General features: G+C 36.2%; 1 long non-coding RNA gene across 1 annotated transcript in view; it reads right to left on the bottom strand.

Annotated features, from left to right (window-relative positions):
* Positions 1 to 24,327, bottom strand: part of LOC147580048 (uncharacterized) — a 36,415-nt gene that overhangs the window by 4,392 nt on the left and 7,696 nt on the right. The window contains exon 3 of the long non-coding RNA XR_015251870.1: positions 18,826 to 18,866. This is a non-coding gene — a long non-coding RNA (uncharacterized LOC147580048). The remainder of the gene's footprint in view (positions 1 to 18,825; positions 18,867 to 24,327) is intronic.

The raw sequence follows: 24,327 nt of genomic DNA, 5'->3' as shown, positions 1-24,327 counted from the left end.
AGAAGTCTGGGGATCCAGAGCAGGGAGGAGACTCACCTGTTAACCCTGGAAAAAATCTTGAGAGGGAGAGTATGAGACCCAAGAGAGGAATGGCTATGTGGTCCATCTAAGAAGTTTGTACCAAAGGCACAAATCAGTCAACTGAACTGATGCTAGATTGACCAATGTTCTGTGACCTAAGCAAAACATAGAAGTAGCAAATAGCTGATAGACCAGCTATTTGCCAGACTATCCATTCTTAATGGTAATCAGTACTAATGGATGAATAATAATTGTAATTCCCTTCCTACCTCCAAACCATAGCACAATCCTTATTGAAGCTTGAGATGGAAAACCTTTGTTTCACCATCCACTGGGTGGTCAGGCTGTGCTTGATAGAGTATAACACGAGTGCAGCCAAGCTTAAAAGGCAAATAAATGACACCCAGGGAAGACACTAGTGCAATATTAAAGGTTGCTGAGAACAGATAATACACACACCAGTCCAAGTGGTACCGTATTTATTTGTAGCAAGAAAAGGAAGAAAGCGCACACAAATTCCAATCCTTTGCAATGCACTAGTTCCCCTCGGCCAACAAATCTATTCCATAGCTATCACAGGCAGTGTGACTGCACGCATCCCAATTTTTGCTGCAGTATAAGGACCCCAATCTTTCCCCTAGAGGATATGAAATACAGAAAATTCGAGGTGTGCCTGAGGGTCATTGAAGCGTGTCTTTCAGCAGAACAAAGGAGTGCATTGAGTTTGACACAGGGAAAGATATTCCCACACAAAGTAATAAGCCCAGCAAGGTAGTGTGGGTTCCCTATCTCTTGGTAAGGGATGTACTCCAGGCCAGAGGCCCATTCTTCTGGGCCAAGCTGGGACTGAAAGACTGCATGCAAGAGACTGTCTTTCTTAACAAGTTTCAACAAGTATAGCTAGATCATGACATCATCAAATTAAGTGCTTTTTAAATAAATACACATGACGTCTCCTGCTGAAAATAAACCTTCTGAACACACATTCAGAGACAGCTAACAACACCAACAACAAAATGGTTCCCTCCTCCATCTTCTGTATTTGCTCTTACTCCTTTTTCTCTATCACCACGGTTTCCCCAGTTACAATTTAAAAAGCCATCCTAATCTCCTACGCTTCATCAACCTTCTATCCAGTGTTTGTTCAACGTACATGGCTAAACTCTATTACAATGTGATGACCACTGAGCTCAAGCCCTTCATTGGGTGAGCTTGAGCCCCCACTTCAGGTAGGCCCCGCTCTCTCTCTCTTTCCCTCTCTCTCTCTCTCTGCCCCTCATGGGATTCTCTCTCTCTCCCTCTCTCTCTGCCCCTCGCTCACTTGAGCTCCCTATCTCTCAAAATAAGTAATAATGATAAAAAATAAATAAAACACTGATTAGCTTTAAACAAATAAATATAAATATACTGTGATGACCATCTACCTGTATCTTACTTTTCTCATCATCCTTAACATCCTCACTTCTTCTCATTACTTCTACTTCTCACTACTTCTAGTCACTTCCTAAATTCTCATTACTTCTTGACATCTTACAGTCTGCTTCAGTGGATAAGTGGATAGTGAAAAACAATAACTAAAAATTACAAGTTAAAAAAAACAAAAAAACAAAAAAAAAATTACAAGTTTCCCCCACTCTCTGAAAGTAGAGTGCTCCTATGAAACCTGTCATAAGCTGAAATGGCATAAAACGAAGAAGCAGTCACCATTGCGTAAAAGTGAAAATTCTCTCTGGCTTTCTTTTGGGTTAGTTAAAGCAGATATTAATGTAGGTCTTTCACAGACGTGAACTCTAGGAAAGCAAGGGAAACCTGTACTTCCGTTTGTGCAAAAATTCCATTGATTATGTATGTCCCCATATTCTAGTAATGTTTTACTTAATATCAGTGACTCTTTTGGATCGTCTCTTTTTCTTATTCTTTCTTCTTCATCCTGTTCTAATTTTCTAACTTTCCAAACGTACCCACACACACAGAGCTGTGTACCTACCCAAACATACGTGCACACAAACACATACATACACAAACACACAGAACTGGTTCATCCACTCTGACTTAGTGATTTACAACGACTATTTTTATGCACAAAAAAATAAGACTATTATAAATAATAATAGTGTCTTTAAATACATGATATAGGTTCACCATTTTACATAATTATATAGCCAGACAGGACAGATCGCTTAGTTGACTAAATTCAGAAAATAAATGGTTAAAATGCTGGTAGTTTAAAAATAGTTGTTTGCTATTTTATTGTGGGCTATTATAATTATTTGGAGAAACTACTCAAGCTGGTGGCAGTTACTAGTTATCAATAATTAATCCCCTCTGGGCTCTAAGGGATTAACCACTTCTTAACTTCCTCTTAACGGTTTATCTTGAGCTCTTTCGTTCTACATTTCCTTCACACACATGAGTCCTCTTTCTATCAAAGAGCAATATTAATCATACAAGAATAGAAAATATTCTCGGGGCGCCTGGGTGGCGCAGTCGGTTAAGCGTCCGACTTCAGCCAGGTCACGATCTCGCGGTCCGGGAGTTCGAGCCCCGCGTCAGGCTCTGGGCTGACGGCTCAGAGCCTGGAGCCTGTTTCCGATTCTGTGTCTCCCTCTCTCTCTGCCCCTCCCCCGTTCATGCTCTGTCTCTCTCTGTCCCAAAAATAAATAAACGTTGAAAAAAAAATTTAAAAAAAAAAAAAAAGAATAGAAAATATTCTCATTAAAGCCCTGAAGCTCATTAGGGAAGTTTAAGTTATTCTAACACTTCCCTGATATTGTTGGATCCATGTAGTGAAGAGTGCGGACTCTCCTGCCAGTTAATTGTCTTACATGAACTGACCTAAAGACTGAAATGCATTTTCTGTGCTGAGTAGAAGATGGAGAGTTGTAGCTATTTTTACTAAAACAACTAATTAAAATTTTCTCTGCCAAAACACTATTTTTCCTTTAGTGCTATTACATTAGCACATGCTTGTAAGCATATTATAGATATGCTTCATTTTATACAACTGATGCATTTCTGAAAAGTCAAAGATATTTGGTACCTGTCTGAGGTGCAGAGAAGATTTCAGGCTAAAGGAAGCCTATGCAAAATAATTTGTTAAATAAAATATTCTGAGCTATACAGCTATCCTCAATGGATAAATTTTCTTCTAAAGTCATTGTGGGACACAAAAATAATATTCTGTAAAGCTGAAAGAGCCTTGGCAAGACAAAGACTGCATTGTAAAAAAAAGGTAAGGAAAAAGGCAAAGAGTCAAAAGAAATACGACAGATTTGGCAATGTATGAATGCGGGCAGTGAAAGGATAAAGTCTCACCTTCAGAATCAACTCACCTAACACTGATTGTCAAGGAATTTCAGAAGTCATCTGAAGTAATAGTGAACAATTAGGGAAGCTGTTTAAGAAAGAGAAAAAAGATGCTTATGTAGTCTACCCAAGTGGAAAGTATACCCATAAAAGATTCCCTCTCTCACTGAGTCAATGCAGTAGAAAAGGCATTCATGAAATTAACTAAAGTGAATATCAATTTTAAAGTTCTAAGCCTTTCAAACTAAAGAATAAATAGCATGATAAATGTGAACATTTTTTAAGTTGCAGGGCAACCACTGGATTAAACAAGCTAAACAAGTATAAATTTCCTGCAAGCCTTTACTCCTCAGAATATAAGTATTTTAGAATATATGGTAAATCTTCAACAGAAAGGGTTTTTTCCAAATTTAAGTCACAGAAATTTCTGCTGAAAGGTTTTCTGGGATTAAAGATTAGAGCACCATAAATTACCATAAAGTTGTACTAAGATACAAATAAAAATTATATTAAAAAAGACATTAGCAAAGTTCTGGTTGGTGTGCCAACCAAAAAGAAAAAAAAAACAATTAGCTTTACTAATGCTAAAGCATTAAAAATTTAAAGCATTAAAAAATGTATGGATAGTGTCTTCTTCCTGACTGGCCTTGGTGCATTCTGTCTCAGCTGCTGATGACAAGATATCTTCAGGAAAGGCCAAAATTGGGCATCCTGCCTCCAACTTCAAAGCCATGGCTGTTATGCCAGATGGCCAGTTTAAAGACATCAGGGGAGGGGCGCCTGGGTGGCGCAGTCGGTTAAGCGTCCGACTTCAGCCAGGTCACGATCTCGCGGTCCGTGAGTTCGAGCCCCGCGTCGGGCTCTGGGCTGATGGCTCAGAGCCTGGAGCCTGTTTCCGATTCTGTGTCTCCCTCTCTCTCTGCCCCTCCCCCATTCATGCTCTGTCTCTCTCTGTCCCAAAAATAAATAAACGTTGAAAAAAAAATTTTTTTTTAAACTTTAAAGACATCAGGGGAGGCACCTCAGTGGCTCAGTGGGTTAAGCATCCGGTTCCTGATTTCGGCTCAGGTCATGATCTCACCGTTCCAGGTTCCAGAGATGGAGTACCGCTGACAGCACAGAGGCTGCTTGGGATTTTCTCTCTGTCTCTCTCCCAGCTCCTTCCCTACTCACACTCTTTCTCTATCAAAATAAATAAACTTAGAAAAAGACATCAGCCTATCTCACTACAAAGGAAAATACGTTGTGTTCTTTTACACTCTTGGCTTCACCTTTGTGTGTCCTGCAGAGATCATTGCTTTCAGTTACAGGGCAGGAGAATTTAAGAAACTCAGCTGCTAAATGATTGGTGCATCTGTGGCTCTCATTTCTATTGCTTGGCGTGGATCATCACACCCAAGAAACAAAGAGAACTGGGACCCAGGAACATTCCCTTGGTATCAGAAGCCAAGCATGCCAGTGTCCAGGACAATGGAATCTTTTTTTTTTTTTTTGCTTTTCTTTTCATGTTTTTATTTAGATTCTAGTTTGTTAGCATACAAGGTAAGATTGGTTTAAGGTGAAGAATCTAGTTTAATTTAGTAAAATTGGTTTCAGGTGAAGAATTTACTGGATCATTACTTACATACAACACCCAGTGCTCATCACAAGTGCCTTCCATTTAGCCCATCCCCTGCCAGTACTTGTTCTCTATAGTTAAGAGTCTCTATGGTTTGCTTCCCTCTCTTTTCTTTTCCCTTCCCTTATGTTCATCTGTTTTGTTTGTTAAATTCCACATATGAGTGAAATCATATGGTATTTGTCTTTCTCTGACTCTTATTTCACTTAGCATAATACATTCTAGCTCCATCCACATCGTTGCGAATGCCAAAGTTTCATTTTTTTTAATGACTGAGTAATATTCCATTGTGTGTATGTGTATATATACATATATACATATACATATATATACATTTACATATACATATACATATATATACATATATATCCCCTCTTCTTTATCCATTCATTGGTCAATGGACATTTGGGATCTTTCTGTAGTTTGGCTATTCTTGATAATGCCTCTATAAACCCTGGGGTGCATATGCCCCTTCAAATCTGTAATTGTATCCCTTAGGTAAATACCTAGTAATGCAATTGCTGATTTGTAGGGCAGCTCTATTTTTAATGTTTTGAGGAACCTCCATACTGTTTTTCAGAATGGCTGCACAGTTTTGCATTCCCACCAAATCATAAGAGGGTTCCTCTTTTCCCACATCCTTGTCAACATCTCATTTTGTGTGTTGTTAATTTTAGCCATTCTGACAGGTGTGAGGTGGAATCTCATTGCAGTTTTGATTTGTTTTTCCCTGATGATGAGTAATATTGAGCATCTTTTCCTGTGTCTGTTGGCCATCTGAATGTCTTCTTTGGAAAAACGTCTATTCGTGTCTTCTGCCCATTTCTTAACTGGATTGTTTGGCTGTTGCCTGTTGGGTTTGATAACTCCTTTATAGATTTGAATACTAACCCTTTTTCAGATATGTCATTTGCAAATACCTTCTCCATTCTGTAGGCTGCTTTTTGGTTTTGTTGTTTCCTTAGCTGTGCTACATTTTCTTTATCCATTTATCCATCAGTGGATATTTAGGTTGATTCTATGTCTTGGCACTCATAAATAATGCTGCAAAGAACAGAGGGGTGCATATATCTTTTTGAATTAGTGTTTCATTTTCTTTGGACACATACCAGAAGGGGAATTGCTGGATGGTATGGAATTTCTATTTTCAATTTTTCGAGAAACTTCCATACTGTTGTCATAGTAGCTACATGAATTTACATTCCTACCAACAGTGCACAAGGGTTCTCTTTTTTTCCACATCCTTGCCAAAACCTACCATTATCTTCTTAGTAATAGCCATTCTGACAAGTATGAGGTGATATCTCATTGTGCTTTTGTTTTGCATTTCTCTGATATTCATCAGATATCAGATGATGCTTAGTTCCTTTGCATCTGTCTGTTGGCCATTTGTATGTCTTCTTTGGAAAAATGTCTGTTCATGTCTTCTGTCCATTTCTTCTGTGCAGAAGCTTTTTATCTTGATTAAGTCCCAACAGTTCATTTTGCTTCTGTTTCCCTTGCCTCCGGAAATGTGTCTAGTAAGAAGTTACTGCAGTTAAGGTCAAAGAGGTTGCTTCCTGTGTTCTTTCCTAGGATTTTTATGGTTTCCTGTCTCATAATTAGGTCTCTCATTCATTTTGAATTTATTTTTGTGTATGGTGTAAGAAAGTGGTCGAGTTTCATTCTTCTGTATGTTGTCACCCAGTTTTCCCAACACCATTTGTTGAAGAGACTATCTTTTTTTTTCTACTGGATATTCTTTCCTGCTTTGTTGAAGATTAGTTCACCATATAGTTGTGAGTCCATTTCTGGATTTTCTATTCTGTTCCATTGATCTATGTGTCTATTTTTGTGCCAGTACCATACTGTCTGGATGACTATAACTTTGTAATATAATTGAAGTCCAGAATCATGATGCCTCCAGCTTTGCTTTGCTTTTTCAGGATTGCTTTGGCTATTCAGGGTCATTTGTGGCTCCATACAAATTTTAGGATGTGTAGCTCTGTCAAAACTGCTGGTGGTATTTTTATAGGGAATGCATTAAATGTGTAGGCTGCTTTGGGTAGTATAGACATTTTAACAATATTTTTCCATCCAATCCATGAGCATGGAATGTTTTTCCATTTCTTTGTGTTCTCTTCAGTTTCTTTCATAAGTGTTCTATAGTTTTCAGAGTACACATCTTTTACCTCTTTGGTAAGGTTTATTTTTAGGTATCTTATTATTTGTGATCCAATTGTAAATGGGATTGATTCCTTGACTTCTTTTTCTGTTGCTTCATTATTGGTGTATAGAAATGCAACAGATTTCTTTACATTGATTTTATATCCTGTGACTTTGCCAAATTCATGTATTAGTTCTAGCAATTTTGTGGTAGAGACTTTTGAGTTTTCAACCTACCGTATCATGTCATCTGCAAATAGTGAAAGTTTGACTTCTTCCTTGCTGACTTGGATGTCTTTTATTTCTTTTTTGTTGTCTGATTGCTGAGGCTAGGACTTCCAGTACTATGTTATATAACAATGTGAGAATGGACATTCCTATCTTGTTCCTGACCCTAGAGGCAAAGTTCTGTTTTTCCCCACTGAGGGTGATACTGGCTGTGGGTCTTTTGTATATGGCCTTTAGGACTATGGAATGTTAAAGCTGATGAATGTAACTTGTTCAGGGCCTCTCTATCATTGATGATAAAGGCATCCTTTGGCAAATCACTGTGAATGACTTCCTTCTGGAACACTCTATGGATAAGATTCTGAGACTAATTCAGGCCTTCAAGTTTACTGACACGCATGGGGAATTGTGCCCAAGGCTGCAAGACTGGCAGTGATATCATCAAGCCTGATGTCCAGAAGAGCAAAGAATATTTCTCCAAGCAGAAGTGAGTGCTGGGCCATTTTAGGGCCAGGCTGCAGTGGGTAACCATGAAGACAAGATTTCATTTGTACAATTGTCATGCTTAAAACATAAGACTTTAGGTTCAGTGCGGATGTGGTGTGGAACAGAACAGGCCTTTCCTGCAGGGGTTGGGAAGGCCGCCCTTTCTTCCTCTAGAGAGAGTGGCCTGAGCTGTGCTATGGGGCAGGACAACTGATGTGTATAGTAGTGGGGCATCACTTTAGATTATTTGTTGTTTCTATTAAACTCGAACTGAGGGGAAAAAAGAAATATATAGACAAATGAATTCTATATGGCTATTTGACATCCTTCAGTTTAAAATTTGGATGAATGTATAGAGTCACAAGCTTCTGTAGGCTTGAGCATGAAAAAGAAACAATAGAAAAGGTCTACATCCCAAGTATCTTTGTAGCTTCCTTAGCATATTCAAAATATCAGATACTTTGGACAGTGTTCTTTACTATTTATATACATTGCTGCTTCATACAACATAGAAATTCCTATATCATAGTACGTGAACTACATTATAAAAGCTTCAAACTTTGCAATTACCACCTACAGACAGGATCCTATTTTAATAAACATATATAACCAATATGAATTGTGGTCTTAGGCCAGATTTTTTCCTTAAAACTCAGATTTTGATGTAAACACCTGAGTGGGTGATGAACAAGGGAAATTTGAGGAGAAAGGATGAGGAGCTGATGAGTTCAGTTTTACCACATGGTACATTTAGGTGAAGATTTTCAGTAAGCAACTGAACTTGCACGTCTGACGTTCAAAAATAAGTTGAACTAAAGGTAAAGATTTGGGATTAACAAATGATAGAAACTGAAGCCAACAAAGTAGTGAAGATCATTCAGATGGACAATATGTAGTAATATGAGAAAACATCTAAGGGGAAAAAACACCTTAAAGAAAAAAAACTCACGGGGTGCCTGAATGGCTTAGTTGGTTGAGTGTCCGACTTCAGCTCAGGTCATGATCTCATGGCTTGTGAGTTCCAGCCCTGTGGCAGGCTCTGTACTGAGCTGGGAGCCTGGAACCTGCTTTGGATTCGGAGTCTCCCTCTCTCTCTCTCTCTCGTGCTCTCTACTTGTGCTCTCTCTTTCTTTCTCTCTCTCTCAAAAATAAATAAACTTTAAAATAATTTTTTTAAAAATTCATTATTTAATGCTTAGCCAGACAAAAACAAGAATTCCTTATAGAATGACAATTTAACAAAGACTATTTTATATGAAAGTGCATCACATTATTGCCTTTCATCTTGAGTTTATTTTCTCAGTACTTGCAAATCACACACACACACACACACACACACACACACACACACACACAAATGCAGATTTCATAATTATGGTTATGGTGCAATAATACCATAATAGAAAAAAATGTTTATGAAATATTTACTCTGTGCCAGACACTGTGCTAAGTGTTTTATATACATTAAATCACTTAATCTTCATAATAGTCTGTTCTAGTTATTTGTTGCCATTAATAAACTAAACCTAAACTTGGTGTTTTAAAAGAGCCATTTATTATATTTCATGATGAATGAAATCCGTTTAAAAAATCATATACGGTTAGAATTGGTGATACTGTTACTCCACAATGAGTCAGCTGATGTCACTATATGCTATTCAGCTGGTGGATGGGCTGTTCAGAAGAGTCCCAGAGGTTTAACACACATGTCAGGTGCCTTGGCTGGAATGGCTGGAAAGCTGAGTTCAGCTAGTATTGGTAACCCAAGCACCTACATGTGGTGTCTCCAGCATGGTTGTCTAAGGGTAGTCAAATTTCTTATATGATTGGCTAAGGACTCTGAGAGACAGTTTTTCAAGAGCAAGAATTCAAAAAGGGATGAGCAAACACTGCAGAGCTTCAGCTCTCACTCCAAAAGTCCCAGAATCCCACTCCCATTGCAATCGATTCATTAAGGGCATCACAAAGGCCAACTTAGACTCAAAGAGATGAAAATTGAACATCACCCTCAAAGAGAAGGGTAGCAAACTATTTATAGACATCTTTATCACAGAGCTCTATACGATAAATATGATTATCATTCCCTTTCATAGATGACATAACTGAGTCCTCTGTGGTTGATAAATTGCCAGGATCCCATTGTTGGTAAGTAGTTAAACCAGTAATTAAAACATGGCAGTCCTAACTCCAGTGCCTTAGCCCTTAGCTGCTGTTCTAGAAATGGTTGATTATGTATCACATTTGAGGAGCTATTTTGGCTGTCAATCAGTAGATCTAACATAAATAGTAACACTGTAAAATCTTTGGTAATTTGAAAGGTGCCAAGTAAATTTTTAAAATATTTTTACATACAGAGCGTTCATAGATGTAGCAGAGGATACAAAATGTACCAACTTATAACCCATAAAAAGTTTACGTTTTAGTGGAGAGAATGAGGATAACAACCTTGGTACAAAGTTGTTACTACATATTGTGAAGTGATCCCTGTAGAATAGTTATAGCCATTCAGAAGTAGCAAATAGGCTGATTTGCACTGATTCTTTATATAGAATATGCTCTCTGCCATGACTGTCCTTCCAATCCACTGTGCAGGTGCATGACCACCTTTAAGTTCAAACTTGAATGTCACATCCTCCTGAAGACAATCCTCAATCTTCAAACTCTGTGCAAGCTCTCTGCCCTTTGAACCTCTCTTATACATTGTTTACATTTATCTCAGGATACTCAGCTCACCCTACTTTATATTAGTTATGTTTGCACTTGTCTAGGCTCTCCTCTGTTAACCAGACCATTTGTTCTACTCATCTTTGTCCCTTCTTTAGTACACTGAATTTTAAAAATGAATCAATAATTATTTGTGAATTATGTTAAATGTAAATCTAGTAAGGATGTATTGAATAGCCATTTAATATTTACAGATGTTTAGTATATGCCAGAAACTAGGTACAGAAAGGTTAATAAAACATGGCCAATGCCAAGGATGCAGAGAAAGGGGAACTCTTTTGCACTATTGGTGGGAATGCAAACTGGTACGGTCACTCTGGAAAACAGTATGGAGGTTCTTCAAAAAGTTAAAAATAGAATTACCCAATTACCCAACAATTGCACTACTGGGCATTTACTGAAGGATACAAACATACAGATTGAAAGGGGTACATGCAACCCAATATTTATGGCAGCATTATCAATAATAGCCTAATTGTGGAAAGAGCCCAAATGTCCATCAACTGATGAATGGATAAAGAAGTGGTACACACACACACACACACACACACACACACACACACACACATAACGGAATATTACTCAACCATCAAAAAATGAAATCCATATTTGTAGTCACATGGATGGAGCTAGAGTGTATTATGCTAAGCAAAATAAGTCAGTCCGAGAAAGACAAATACCATGTGATTTCACTCACATGTGGAATTAAGCAAAACAGATGAACATAGGAGAGGGGTAAAAAAAAGAGAGAGAGAGAGAAAGAGAGGGGGGAGGCAAACCCTAAGAGACTCCTAACTATAGAAAACAAACTGAGGGTTGATAGAGGGAGGTGGGTGGGGCATGGGCTAAATGGGTTATGAGCATTAAGGAGGGCACTTGTTGTGATGAGCACTGGGTGTTATATGTAAGTAATGAATCACTAAATTCTTCACCTGACACCAATTTTACCATATATGCTAACTAGAATTTAAATACAAACTTGAAATTAAAAAAAAGAATTGTAAAAACAAACAAAGAACAAAACAGGGTCGATGCACTTACAAGAGTTGACAATGTAGTTATCTGTTAAATCTAAATCTAAAACTTAGAGTTCAAGGATTCACACAAGTACAGTTATTGAAAACCACAACAATGTCTTGAATTCAATTTAAACTGAGAGATTTACCTAACACAAATTTTAAACTTTTATTTTTTTACAATTTACAAAGGCCTAAACATTAAGATAATATTAAAACGGACAGTACATATTTTTTGTTCAATTAGGGGAAAAGCTCTTCCTCATCACCAAGCCATGTTATCTGCAATTTTTTTTAAAGCTCGGGGCTGAAAATAAATGCTAACATTGTACTAATATCTTTATAATATCGGCAATAGATCAATACCTTTATTAACAAAACTATGTTACTTAAATCCTATTTCACCAATCCTTTGGATTTATCACCAATATATTTTATCATTAAGGTACTATATAAATTTAAAAATCTCTCCATCAAAACTTTTAGCATGATTAGCGAAAATGAAATCTTGGTGTTTTCAATTAACTATGATATTGCAAATGAGGCTGTTTTTTTATTCTTTTTTCATTAAATCACCAATGGTAATTTTCTAACTTAAAAATAAATACCAAAAATTCAGGGAATGTTGCATACCTTTTGCACATAAAAAAATTCTTTCAGTGGACACGATCAACTCTAATTTATCCTCTTTAAATCAGTTAGAATTGAAAGTGACCCTCCATGAAGAACAGTTCCACAAATCAACCTCATCTTTCAAGCAAAAAAATATTTTTGTGTCCATTTCCCTCATCAGTGGACCTGCTCACCGCTACTTCAAGCAACTTGCTTGCTCCTATCAAAATGAAACCTCAAGAAACTCAAGAACAAATTCAGCCAAATAGAATATAATGATTATAAAGTTTAAAGAGTCAGTTTCCAAGAGGTAGTTGAGTTTCAGAAAGGCAAACCCTTACACCAAAACAAATAATCTGTAATTGAGAAATTGAGGCATATGCTAGTAAGTAGGGATGATAATATGTGATAAGGAACTTCTTGGGTCTTGTTACACACACAGAAATCATGTTACATCAACAATATATTTGGTCAGAATATAAAACTAGAGAATAATTACTACCCTACACAAATGGACACCATTCTCTTTTCTTTCTAACTGTAAGGTATCTAATATTCAATCCCAGTTGAAGAATGAGTTATTAACCATAAAGAAAGCCTTTACAGTAAACCTCCCCTTAAAGGTTACCTGTACTCTAGATCATCTTAAAAGAGGACACATTAGAAAATATCTATTAAGCAATGCTTAAATTAAGCACTGATTCAGGAAGAAAGGAGATTAAAACGTTTTGATCTGCTAAGAACTATGTTTTTCATTGCAGCATTGGTAGTAGAAGCTGGTTTTTTCCCCTCTCAATTAAAGGAACTAGGAACAAATTCACAAGACATAGACAAATCACAATTTTTAATATTGCTTCCTATCCTTCTGAGATCAAATCAGTTTTTTAAAAAGAGTAGGGAGGATCTTATTCAAAGAAAGATTATAATTTCTCACCATTATAGTCACAGTGTAATACTGCACACAGTCTGCAGAAAAATAAAAGTCATTATTATTTCTCCAGTTTAAGGGTCCATACAGAAATTATACCAATTCTTACCCTTTTCAGAAAAAAAAAAAAAAACTGTATATAATCAGGAAGCCTTACCATGATCAATAGAAATAGCACACACCATAAGGCAGTCTGTTAGTTTGTCTACCAAATGTATTTTCCCTTTATTCCTAGACACAAAACTAAATGGAATTTTCTAGCCTCCTTTTTATAATGAAGTCATGTGACTGTTTTTCTCCATAGAAGATAATGTGATATATGCCTGTTATGGACCTGAGTCTTGGGACCATGACTATACACCCACCATGTTGTCCTTCTCCTTATTATCAGCTGGGATTTACAGAGACTTGGTCTCTGCCATGCAGAGGATGACAGCTCTAGGGGATGACAGGGCAACCAGTGGGGAAAGAACCTGTATCTCTGAATAACCTCATAGAGCAGAGTTGAACCACTCAGTTTGAACTTTTATGTAAAGGAGAAATCATCTCATCTCATTTAACTTACTGAAACATTGTTCTCTTTAGTATAGCGTCCTACTCTAACCCTAACTAATAAAGACCAATATTTCCTATCCACAGAAGCTATTCGAGAATTACTAGCATGAGTACTTTTCCTCGTTATTTTTTTAAAGTAATCTCAACACCCAAATTGGGGCTCAAACTCATGACCTCAAGATCTTCTTTTTTCTTTTAAATATTTATTTCTTTTTGAGAGAGAGAGAGAGAGAGAGAAAGAGAGCACAAGATGGGGAGGGGCAGAGAGAGAGAGAAGGAGACACAGAATCCAACCAAGTTCCAAGGCTCTGAGCTGTCAGCACAGAGCCCGACACGGGGCTCGAATTCACAAACTATGAGATCATGACCTAAGCCAAAGTCAGACATTTAACCAACTGAGCCACCCACGTGCCCTCCAATTATTCTTGATCAATATCAGCCTGACTAATTGAGAGTGGCAAGGCATTCATATATCTAAGTACAAGCAAAAAGGCAACCCCACCAATATAATCCAAATATAGTAATAATACCTAAATTCAGCTGTATATAACCATGTTTCATGATTTGACTTTATATAAAAACTTGGAACTTCTGCATTACTTTAGGGCACAGTCTGGAGACCAATAAAGAAAAGACATATTACAAAGTGATGTTTGATTTTTTTTATCATTTAAATAATTTTCAACAACTGCTTGAAAAGTTAATAACCAGTTTAGGCTTCTGTTTTGTTTTAGGGTTTATTTGATATACAGGTAAATTATTTCCAACTTAATTTATTATATTTCAGGAAATCCTGAAAAGATCACTTCCCAACTTCCCAAAGTATGCCTTCCTTACTCAAAAATGCCCAGATTTCCTTTAATAGAGTGAAATGTCTAATAAAGGGAAGATAAGATTTGAGATAATCTTCTGAGGAGAAGGTAAAACAAATTGAATTTACATCCAGGTATAAATGATTGACTTCAGACGTTCTTCTAAAAATAGTTTTTATTGAGGTGTCTGGCTGGCTTGTTTGGTAAAATGAATGACTCTTGATCTCAGGCTTGTAAGCCCAAGCCCCATCTTGGGTGTAGAGATTACTTCAAAATAAAATCTTAAAAAAAATTAAAAAGAAAAATAAAAAAAAAGAAAAATAGTTTTTACTGAAAGATAGGGTACATGAAAAGTAGAAAGGAAAGAGGTACGTCTTCAGGTGAAAAGATATAACTCATCTATTTTCAGTTCCATCTAGAATTGATTGACTCTACTGCAAATAAAGTGATAGTAAAAAGAAAAGAAATCAACAGACAGACCAAATAATCATCCATAGATGGCAGGGACACAGCATTGTTAACAGGAGATGTGCTATATCCACAGGTATGAATCAGTTTTATGTGTCAGCAGTTAACCACCTATTGTGTTTTTTTCTATGATTCATATAAGGAAATCAGTCTCCTCCCTGAAATTCACCCCACTTTCTCACTGATAAAAGAAATCATTTTGTTAAATTGACAGTGATCTAGGATCCTTCACATCTCTAAGCCAGCTTCCTCATCTGTAAAATAACAAAATAATACTATGTTATAGACTCATTTTAAGGTTAAAGAAAATTATATCTGTGGAGTGCCAACACAATTCGTACCATTCAGCGGGAATTCAATAATTTTTTGTTTTCTGTTTTCACTCTTTCATTATTATATAAAATGTGAAGTTCCTCAGGTACTTCCTTTGCCTAAGCCAAATACCAGAATCCGGCAAAAAATATTACACAATTATTATGAATGTACTAACCTTACTTTGCCAACTTTTCATTATAATAACAGTTAACATGTGAAGAATGCTTATGATTTTATGCCACAATCTTCAAAAGGTTTTATAGATGCAGAAACTAAAATTCAGATGGGTTAGGAAACTTCTGAAGGTTACACAGCTAATAATTTGAAAAGATGGCATTTTCACTTGGGAAATTGAGTTCTCAAGCCCATACCTTTAATCACTATGTTGTACTGCCTCTCACTTTTGTTTTCATAATACCTGCCTGGACATAACATCGCATAGTCTTATTTTCATATTTACTGTCTAACCGTTCTTGAAAATACCCACTCTGACCTGTCTCTTTATAAACACTCTATTGTACATGGCCTTCTTATAATTTTCATTTCATTTATATTATTGACCTTAATATGTTTTACAAATATTGTCATAGTTAATCTGAATCAAGTTTCTTTTAAGTATAATGAAAAAGAGATTTAGAAATTATTAAACATTAGAGCCCAAGGGAAATTTTATTTTTTTTTAAGTTTTTTTAAATTTATTTATTTTGAGAGAGAGAGACAGAGAGAACGGGTGGGGGAGGGGCAGAGAGAGGGAGAGGGAGAATCCCTTCATGGAAAGCAGGCTCCATGCTTTCAGCACAGAGCCCAATGTAGGGTTTAAACCCACAAACCATGAGATCATGACCTGAGCCAAAACCAAGAGTCAGATGCTTAACCAACTGAGCCACCCAGGTGCCCCTGAAGGGAATTTTTAAAAAGCTAAGTCTTGCTTCTAGATTGTGTAGGACTTGTAACCATTCAGAACATATTAAATGGTGACTGTTTAAATCTCTTAGTGGTTCTACCTAGCCCATTATCTTCCAAAATTAATTATTTAAATTACACTTTTTTATGGTCATCTCCAAATCTCCTGAATTTAAGTCAGTGTTTTTTTCCAGAAAAATATTTTCTTAATGAACAGTGGCGTTCCTTATCACATAGCAAATCAAACAAAAGTAGAAATAGACTAGACTTTAATTATAACCTATGACTCATCCTATTTTATTTTAGCATTTTAAAGATTATCACTCCATTATCCTCTGGCGTCCACTGTATTTTTTTAGAAAAAAAATAGCTAATACCCTTATCTTGCCTTTATTAGCTCCTTGCAAAGTAATACATCTTTTTTTTTTTTTTCTAGCTGCTTTTTCTTTTTATCTGTAGTGTTCAGAAGTTTTATCCTCATTTGCCAGTTTTGTTTGGTTTTGCATTTATCCTATTTGGACTCTTAGCATTTCTTGCTTTGATATTTTAATCAATGTTGGAAATTTCTGCTGCACCATCTCTTTATTACTTCCTTCCCATCTTCGCTCTGATCATTTGCCTTTAGATCAGATCTTCGTTATCAATATGGACTCTTTCAACAGCTTTCTAAATTTGCTCCCTGCCTCTAGTCTTTAAATATACCTCCCTCACATAATCATACTACTTTCACAATTAAAACACTCAGTTCCCGTAAGATAATGTCTAAAGTCCTCAGTAAATGTATCTGTAAGGTCCTCATGATATGATGCCTAGCAATATTTCAGTCATGTGTCCTGCTCTTTAACACTTCAACCTTAAACAACCTGTGACTGTTTGTAGTTTCCTATAAACTCATACTAGGTCTCAGTGATACATCTCTATTTTTCAACTCCCCTGAGACTCTTCTAAACTAAAAACAAAAATCCATAAAAATAGAATTAATATGTAACCAAGAAGAAGGTAAGAGAAATATAAGCAAATGAGAGAGAGCAACAAATTGCTAGAGGCTGGAAAGTGCAGAATAGAAATTTAACTAAGTGCAATTAAAAGGTAAGGCCTAGAAAACAAAGTCTTTAAAACAGATAAGTCAATTGCTAACTGAAAGCATAGGAGGCTTGCCTTTTTTTTAAACAAGAAAGAAAAGTCAATTTCTGACCAAAATTACAGTAGAGCAGAGGGAAGTAAAGTTGTGTAAAAATTCATGATTCCAATGTGGAAAATATACATCTTTGGCATGATTTTAAGTAAGTGATAGTTAAGAAAAGAGAATCCATTTCATCAGAGCACAGTACATGACCCAGCATAGTCATAAAAACATAAATGTACACAGTCAATTAATGCAGAAAAAGTGAAAAACTTGTTTGCTGTTTCCTATCAAGTCACAATGATAACAATCTTAACAAAATAAAAATAATAGGGTAGCTGATAAGTGGTGGAGAATGACAAAGGTAAAAAGATGGAGGAAACAGCAGAAGTGATAATATCATCTCTTAACAATGTGTTGGGTCATTATTTATGAACACAAAAGTAACCTGTAGAAGTAATAAAATGATAAGTAACTCTAAAAGACACCAAGGAGGTCTAATCATATAATTTAGTGATATGGAGAAATCACCAAAAGAAATGCAAGCAAAAATATTTAAAAGAGCTTACCCCTAGGAAACCAATTAGCCACTGAATAGAAATGGTTCTGTTTCTTTGATTACAAGATCTTCTGAATCATTTTATTATTGTTACATGTTCTTGTTTTCCATTTATAATTTTTTTCTAAATGTTTTGAAGAGAGAGCTTAGGTGGCATTAGGCTTTCCAGAAAGCCTTCCCTCAATCTGAAGATCCAAGTGTCTTTCCTGTGTGTTTCCATAGTACCCAACACATACCTCCAATGTGGCACTAATTTTAACATACACCTATGACTATGTGTCCATCTTTTCCATTAGAATCTGAGTTCTTTTGGAGTAGGAATTAAATTTTATTCATCACTCTACCCTCATCACCTCATACATTATCTGGTACAGGGTAAGTCATAATTATATGTTCACTTAGTGAATAAACTATCAACTGTGTTGGGTAATCAATTTTTTTAAGGAGGCTCTATACCCAACATGGGACCTGAAAACACAAACCCAAGTTCAAGACTCCCATGCTCTACTGACTGAGCCAGCTAGGTGCCCCATATTGGGTAATCTATATTAAAGTCAATATTTCAATTCATTTATGGGAATTAATATAGACACTCATGAGATATGTAATCCTTTCCTTACCTCACTGCATATTTTAACTTTGTAATGACAATGAATGTAATAGAGATGTAAAGCCACATGTTTCCAAACCATCAGTATTTATCAGACACTGCAAGAAAACTTTAATCACAATATAATATTCAAAATTCTCACACCTACAATTTAAAATAAATCAAAAGTTGATTCTAAGTCTAACTGGTTTTAAATCAACTTACCAAGTTCAAAAATGTTAATATCTCTCACTAACTCACAGCATGCTACTATCAGCCTTAATTTTGTATTATTTCATAGAAATGTTGTAATTACAATTTAGTCCACATTGATCAGCAAAAGTTAAAGGGCAAAATTAATTAACGGAAATAGTAAAGGGCAAAAGATTAATATGACGACACATCTAAAATGCTTACAGTAAGAGAGGCACTGTTATTTTGAGATTATCCACATTGATCTGCAAAAGAACAGAAGGAGAAATCTGTGAATAAAGCTGAATTTCAACAAACTAAATTGTATGTTAGCATTTTAAAAATAATTACTAAAAATGGCAACCGCATTATAGATTTGAAACTTCTGACTAATAGACCCAACAATGACTAATGTATTACAAATAAGCTATGAAGAAAACTCCAAGTTGATGTGTGGATTTATATCAGAACGTCATATAAAACATATGACTAATTTTTTACTACAATGCATGAAAAGTTTTAGACACCATATAAAGCATGTAATCTATTTTAAGTTGTCAGGATTTTCTGGTGATATTTATTTTGAAAACTTAAGGAACAGTATAATATCCAAACAATTAATTCAGCATACTTGTAGAATATATGAGGACTTTAGATCAATCAGAGGTAAGTAGTTGATAACAAAGAATATTCTTATCTTTTGGGGGATTTGTGTGACTTAACATAAATCAAATCCAGAAATAAAATCAGAGCACTGCCTTTGCTATTCATATACTTTCATCACTTACATCTCCCTTGCTCTGGGGAATAAATTTCTGAGTTAGACCCAGCAGGTGTTTTGAACTCCATTTCAGATAAAAGGAACATGAAAGAGATTAGAATGAGAAGCCCTACCTCACACAATTATTAAGTAACAGAATGGATGCTAGGATTTGAATCTTCTGGTATTCAATGGTCTTTCCACTAAATGCTGGTTTCCAGTCCTTGTTCACTACTAAAACATACGTATCCTATCAGGACTCAATTAAGAGCCATTTTGGAAAATACTGAAACCTGTGATGAGCCATTTTCAACCTAAGTCATTTATTTATTTATTTATTTGTGTGTGTGTGTGTGTGTGTGTGTGTGTGTGTGTGTGTGTGCAAAAATGTGATTTTATTAAAGCACAGGGATAGGACCAGTGGGCAGAAAGAGCTGCCCTAAGTAATTTTTAAAGCCTCTCCCACTCCCCTATCCCAAGAAATGGCTGTGAGTAAATGGGAGAAATGATAGAAGCCTCATATAACACCTACGGCAATAATCTACACCTGCCCAATAAAGCAGTTAGGAGGGATGGTGAGTTCTAATAGGTTATGAAAGGAGTTTAAGAAACACATTTTTATAAGCTTTATTTAGAAGGCTACCTACAAAATCTTTATGTTTAAAATGATCTTTTCGATCAATCTGAAGAAGCACAAATGAAACTGTGTGTTATTTTAAAATTTAGCAAGTGTGTGTATGTGTGTGTATCTTTTGTTTGTATTTACTTGACTTGGTTACAGTTATATCTCCTTGAAATAATATATTTTACTTTTACCTAGAACTTTTTTTCTAACTACATTCTAGGAATATTAGAAAACAAAATTAGTATTTTGAACTAACTGTAAGCTATCTAGTATCTTTGATTCAAGCCATTTAGGTACCTTAAGATCCACATAACCCATGCCATCAAGCAGGCAAACATCTACACTATGTTTTCTCACCACTGTGGACTTTAATATTAATACCTCAGATCCATCAAGGCATTCCAAAATCATAAACACGTAACCCTCATATGGTGAACAGTAAAACCAGATGCTCTTCTGCATTCGGAGAATGGTTGATAATACAAAAATAGGAACCAGTACAGGGAAAGAGTGTTCTTGTTTCCCAGAGTAAAGCAATTTGATTTAAAAAAAAAAAAAAAAAAAAAAAAGACTTCTGACCCCAAACAATGAAATTTCCTATTGGAAATAAATAGCCCCTTCATTCATGTCAGAAGACAGTTTCAAAAGAACAAGCTATGTAATAATTAAAAAGCAGACAACATGACTCCCTCAGTAGTCAGTACAGACACTACAGTGTCAGTGACAGCGTGAGTTCCACGGTGGAAGAGAAGCAACTATGGAAAGTCAGTGGTTGCTCAAGGTTTAGAGGAGGAAGCAGAGCAGGAGAGCAAATGTGATAGAAAGGCAGCCGGCACACAAAGAAAATCAACACAAAGAAAATCAAAAAACTACATTGTAAATATGGAGTTCACAGAGAAGTGGGGGGAATAGAGTGAGCATCAAGATTTAATAGTAATCAAATCTTATCCCAGTCCTACAGTACAGAGACCTGGATTTAACACCTATCTCCACCACCCATGCATGCTCTCAAATTAGTTACACAGCCTCAGTTTTCTCACCTGTAGTCTAAGGTGAAAAATAATCAAAGAAATAATAAAAACATTTACTTTATGGGTGCCATAAGTTTAAAAAGAGATAACAGCACAAAGGCAGCTATTAGCATTATTAATATAGCCAGAAATCATTGAGTCCCTTGTAGCATAATGAGAAATATGATACAAGAAACCCAAAGCGGACAAAACATTGACTTAGCCACCCCTAAGTAGTGGTCGTAGCCATATGGTAGTGGTTGAGAGCATGGACTTAGGAACCAAACTGCCTGACGCTCTTACTTACCAAGGAACCTATGGCAAATTCCTTAATCTCTGTGCCCGTTTCCTCATCTGTAGACTAAGAACTATAAAACAACAACAACAACAACAAAACGGAATTATCATGGGGGTAGAGTAAATCTGTCTTTTAGAATAGTGACTGGCATTTATTGTCTTGAACAAATAAGTAAAGCATATCAATGCCTTCAAGAGAGAAATTGGTGATCAAAATTAATGAATATGTTCTTAGTTGTTATCCTTATTTAGCATACTCCATGAATTTATTTTTAAAGATTCGACACAGTGTGATTTATTTATTTTTAGTATCTTTGCCATTATTTTTGGTAGAACTAAGACCATAATCTATTTCTCCTAAGTATACCAGTATATTTCACTAGCATATAACATAAAATCTTTTTTTTTAATTAAATAAGTAAGTAATTTAAGCAATCTCTACACTCAGCATGGGACCTGAACTCACAACCCTGAGATCAAGAATTGCATGTTCTTCCAGTGGACCCAGCCAGACACCCCGACCTCTTTTTTATTTTTTATTTTTTGAATTACTACAAATAATTTAAGACAAACCAATAGGTCTTTCATTTTCAAACTGTGCTCTGCTGGAACCTGCCTTAAATCTCCTCCATGATTATAACTGGCCTGCATTATAAGTATCAAAATTCCTCTTACTGTCAAACTGCAGTCTGTCAACCCATTGGTGGTTGGTACATCACTTAGAGGGTCCCAACCAGTAAGTTTTTAAATTGAATACAATAACAGAAAGCATCAGAGCGCATCACAAGTAGTAGGGGTATGGGTTCATAAATCTTTTCAGCTGCATAGGGGTGTTTATGTAGATACATGTATTTGTGATCTGGTTCATGATGTAAACTGTGTTTTTTACTATACTGGCCTCATAAAATGAATTTGGAAGTTTTCCTTCCTCTTCTGTTTTTTTTTGAAAAAGTTTGAGAATAGGAATTAATCTTTCCTTAAGTATTTGGTATAATTCATCTGTGAAGCCATCTAGTCCTGGACTTTTCTTTATTGGGGAGTTTTTTGATCACTGATTCTATTTCATTGCTGGTAATCAGTCCATTTAAATCTTCTATTTCTTCCAAAACTGGTAAGTTATATGTTTCCAGGCATTTATACATTTTTTCTAGGTTGTAGTATATATGTGGTTCTTACTGTGGAAATAGCATTCTTTCTAAGAGAGAGAATAATATTGAAAACTTAACCAAACTGGAGTTAGTTAACCAAAGTGGTTAATGTATGACTCAGTAGGAATGAACCCTTCACGTGCAGTTTTTAACAAAGGAAACCTGAGAGAAGAGGAAATTATGAAGCATGGGTGTTCCCCGTGAAATTGGGAGGGAGACTGATTGGGCAACATGGAACAACCATATGGCAGCACGGGGTGCTGAGCTGAATTGAGGAAGCCAATGGTCCCAAAGAGAAATACTGACTGGAGTGAATAATAAATTCCAACTTTGTTTTACAACTTTGTCCAGGGATCCTTTCTCCATGCCTACCTGTATACATCTAGATATAAAGCAAAGATATTAATTCTTGCCCTTTCCTCCCTCATTGGTGTGCCAGTAGATACAGCAACTACGGATATACTCTGAAATCAAAATAAATCACTGTGATGAGTTACCTTCGGCCCACCAGGAGCCAGAGATTATGACCACTTGACTTCCCCCTAACACTTTATATGATACAACATTGAGATCATCACCAAGCCGGTTTTAAAGAAAGACTAGTAATCTACTAATCTATTCTAAGAATTTACCACAGTACATAGCAGGTCATCAATGTGTGCTTTTCACTTTTCTCTCCTCCATCATATACTCCTTTCCCTTCTTACCAGCTTAAATTCCATGACCCATCATTACAATCACTTTTTCTTTATTCTATATACACTTTTCTGGAACCTCTGCAACTAACATAACTGGAAAAAAGCACACAGAATATAAACTAGTCTTATTATATTAAGTCATGAACATGAATCTCAAGTAGGTTCATAGTGCTGCCTAACAATCACGTTACATGTGCCTAGTCAGTTTGCTCTCCGGCTCACCTGCAGAAGGATTTCATACCTTATCCTTCCTCCTCACACTTCATGCACTTCCATTATCGTCCTCAGTCTTAGCTGACCTTGCTTCTTAGTTCATTGAGAGAACCGAAGCAATCAAAGGAGAACATCCACAACTTTCTGTACCCATGCGACCCCTCCCATCTTGGGCTCTTGGTCCCATCTCATTTCCCCATTCAAAACCATGCCTTGAGCAAAGCCTTTCCTTTTTCTCCTGTATCATCAAATTCTCTCTCTCTACTGGACCACTTCTATAAACAATTAAACATATTTTTTCTCCCTTTAGAAAAACAAACAAACCAAAAACTCTCTCTTGGATCCATGTTCTCCTAACTAATGCCTCTTCTGTTTCTCTTTTAGCAAAACTGCTCAATAGATTGTCTACAGTCTCTCGAATTCTTCTCTATCCATTCATATTTTTAATGTTTATTTATTTATTTTTGAGAGAGAGAGAGCAAGGAGGGGAATGACAGCGAGAGAGAGAGAGAGAGAGAGAAGACAGAAAATCCCAAGCAGGCCCCACAATGTCAGTGCAGAGCCCGATGCAGGTTTCAAAGTCATGAACCACAAGATCATGATGACCTGAGCCAAAATCAAGAGTCAGAGGTTTAACCAACTGAAACACCCAGGCATCCCTTCATTCATTTTTAATCATCACTCAAGAGACTTTCATCTCTACCATTGTAATGAATCTGTTCCCCTCATGGCCACCAATGACCTCCATTTTGCTAAGTCAAACTAATTTTCTGTCTTTATCTTACTGGGCCCACCAGCAGTGTTAATACAGTTGACCACACACACTCCTTTCCTTGGCTTTCAAGTCACTATGTACTCTTGATTTTTGTCTAACCTCAGCTACTGCTTTTTCTCACTCTCTTGTTCATTCCTTTTCTTCTTCCCAACCTGCTGAATTAGAGTCTGCTGAACTCAGTCCTTGGTCTTCTCTATATAC

The sequence above is a fragment of the Puma concolor genome, chromosome B3, assembly GCF_028749965.1.
Source record: "Puma concolor isolate L17-30 chromosome B3, mPumCon1.1.hap2, whole genome shotgun sequence".
NCBI lineage: Eukaryota > Metazoa > Chordata > Mammalia > Carnivora > Felidae > Puma > Puma concolor.
The sequence above is the reverse complement of the archived record's forward strand: the minus strand, read 5'-3'. Positions and strand labels throughout refer to the sequence as shown.